Genomic DNA, 3,584 nt, shown 5'->3' on the forward strand with positions numbered 1-3,584 from the left:
CGTAAAGCGCGAAAAGTAACTAGCAAGACGTGATTGGTTGACGATAGGTACGCAGAATACGCCATCACGCAAGTTACGCTCCATGTAACGGCAGCCTTATTCTTCGTTATCTGTACAGCCGCTTTGCATTTATTTATAATGTTAGTCATATTTCCAGATTTTTTCTTTAAAAATTTAAGGTATTGCTGAATAGGCTTAACTTTTGTATTTAGTAAGTTTGACCAAATATTCGTAACATCTTTTCCAAGTAAGATAGAACTATGTTGCAATAAAAAATCTGAGTTTTTAGAAAAGGCCAATCAATTAACAATTCTTTAATTTTTTTTTATTTTTTATTTATGATACCTCTTACAGTTGGATATGTGTCTATCATTAATTGACTAACTGTTTTTGTATCTCTTTCCACATTAGCAAATAATTCCAATAATTGAATACGTTTTTCTTCTTGTGATTTGGAATTCTCTGTAGGAGGTAATTTAGGTGCATATGCAATGCATTCGTATTGATCTCTACGTTGTGATATGGCAGCTTCTTTTTTCCTTTCTTCTAGATCTGCATTGTTGCTATCGGAACTAAATGCTTTTTTTTGTTTCTTGTATGCTTTATGTACTAAACGCAGTTATATCTTTGCATTTTTAGCGATTCTATGTCACTACCCCACTGTTGACTATTGTGTCTTTAAAAAATTTTGGGTACGTATTACAAATGTTCAACGCTATTTTTTCAGTCATACCTCTTGACGTTTGTTTAAGTTCGTTTAACATGTAATCTGCAACAACTCGATTAATCGTTTGCCTTTGTGAAAGCAGTAGTTTTTCTCCTCTTTCGCAAGTACAAAGTATCGTATTAGGAACTTTGTCCCATACGCCTGTTTTTAAATTTAAAACGCATGAATTAGTTGAATTATTTGACGATGTCCATGTACTTGGTGATGCTGTAATAAAAATAATAACAAAAGTACAAAACAATATAGAAACGTGAAAATATATTCTCTTACAATATTGAACACAATATATATATTCAGGGTGTCCCAAACATACGTAAACAAACTTTTAGGACAGATAGAACGTCTAAAAAGAAAACGACAAGTCCTATACCGTTTTCTAAAATTCTTACTCGTTTTCAATAAAAAAATTAATTTATATACACGCAAAAGCGACAAGAAAGCGTGGACTGAGTGAGCGCGCGATAGACAGCGACGAGTATATCTTAAAAGCGATGGGCAGAGACAAAGCGCTGCAAGCGAGACGAGGTGACAACGCGCGTTGTCGCTTCATTTCTCTCGTGTGTCGTCGCATCGCCTCGCTCGCGCGTTGTTTCCTTGTCTCGCTCGCTACGCGCTAGTTTCGCCGATTCTCAGGTGTGGACGGAGCAAGAGGTCCTCTCGCTAAAATAATCATGGAAAAACCGCGGGGGTGGATCACCATCAATGATATTTTCACTGGCGATGCTGCTCTTGTTTCGTTAATCAGAGTCGGGCAAACAGAAAACGTGCCCCTGGTAGATATGTCAACCTTATTCATGCACCTGGGTATTGCAAAAAGTTTCATCATATGGATCCATACGCCGGCTGAATGAATTACACCGAAAGGGCCTTAGGCCCGATTGTATATCCAATTCTTTTCTACGTTATTAAGACTTCTTAAATTTAATTGAACATGTGTTATGGGCAGTACAACGCCAGAATATAAAAAGTTATGAACTTTCAACCATTTTAAAGCTTGATATATTTTTTTTAAATCCACTAAATCTTCCCAAATAATTTTTAATTTAGGTGGAATATTTCTAACTAAGATACATAATTCGTGATTTAAATTTATTGGATCAATTTTTAAACATAATTTATTAAAAGTTTCTTCTAAAGGAATTGGTAAATGAAAAGTTGAACCTTTAACTTTTTGTATTTTTTGTTTATCTGGAATTACCTTATGAAAAACTGTTCCCATTTTAACCACAGTCTAAAAAGCTTTAGCTCTCTGTATAAGTATTTTCTCAAATTTGTTAAGAGAAGATATACACTTCGGTACATCATTTTCACTTTTGTTGCACCGCAGCCGGTGCACGGGGTCCGTCCTTCGGGATCCGTGAGGAAGGGCGATAAATATATTAGAGTTTAATAAATACTTAGATTTTTATTTGGTTGTGGTGTTACACTCCTTTCACTTCTCCTGCGTTTCCCTTTGGTCAGTTCAGCGCACGTCCCCGCGTTATCACGCATCCTCGGCTCCGCGAGGTCTCCTCTTACACGGCACGCGACCGAACTTTAATTACCACACGATCTCGGTTTACAGCACGGACTCTGATGCGACTGCCCGTCCGTGACGGTCCGCGGTTATTTAACAGTGACGCAGGGCCTTGGCGTCATCGGGTTGCAATGCCGAACTTCGGTTGTTCGGCGAATGCAACCCTAGCGATTTCGGCAGTAAGTTCTCGCAAGTGTTTCTCTTTTTGTTTCTTATTATTTAATTGCTTAAGGAGGCTTGCTGATCTGGCATTCTCCGATGTTATTTAATTACGAGATCTTATGCCGAAATGCCTTGCGTCATGTTCCGTGTTGTAACGGGGTTTGGGTTACAACAATTTGCGAATAAATTATTTAGAATACAATAAGCAGACAACAGACCGCTACGAAATTTCTTATGACAATAATGACATATGTATTCAGGATTAATTTTTTGTTGATTTACATATGCCATTAAATCGTTCCAAATTGGATTACTTCTACGTGTTTGAACTTTATTATTATTAACTTTAGAAATATTTTTCTTGTAACAAAGTCTTTCACACGATATACAAATATATCGTGGTGTATCAAGAGAACGTTTCTTCAAAGCTTTAAACGCATTTTGATATTTAGAAATAATATCATCATCGCTCATAATTGTATCACTTTGCTGATGCTTGTATATATCCGCTAATTCTTGTGCTGAACGTATAATGTCCTGTAGTTTATCAACTTCACCACAAGTTAATGCTTCGTCCAACTGTAACATTTTTTGATAAGAGCTATAAAGTTGGTAAAGCAAACGTCTAATATATCTCACTTTTGGAAAATGCGGTGATAATAATTAAACTGGAATAAACATAGCTTTACAAAGATTTAAGTTAATGTAACAGCTATGTGCGTGACCCTTTTTAGCATTTTCTAAATTTTTGTCAAAAATTGTTACAGTGCAATCGTAAATTCTTTGCATTAGTTCTGGAATTTTCCTCAAAGTACACTCATTTATAGCTTCTAACAATTTTTGATATCGTTTGATTAGAAGCGGATCATTAACTTTACATAAAGTACCGCATAACCACGATTTTTTTGCTCGAGCTTGTACCAAAGGTTACGTATTAACAATTTGTCCTTTCGTATTTAACATTAAAAGTTCCGTTACATTAACTTTGAATGAATTAATATCACAATACGTCGAATCAATGAAATAATTTTCAGACGAAGCTGTATGTCTAGATATACCACAAAATGCACTTGATTTGTAATCAACTGTAATACATTCTGCAGCAACAGACAAACATGTTTCAGATCTATTTTTGAGATTAGCTAATATTTTATACATATTACGAACATAACTATCTCT

This window comes from Cardiocondyla obscurior, linkage group LG11, assembly GCF_019399895.1.
Source record: "Cardiocondyla obscurior isolate alpha-2009 linkage group LG11, Cobs3.1, whole genome shotgun sequence".
Classification (NCBI taxonomy): Eukaryota; Metazoa; Arthropoda; class Insecta; order Hymenoptera; family Formicidae; genus Cardiocondyla; species Cardiocondyla obscurior.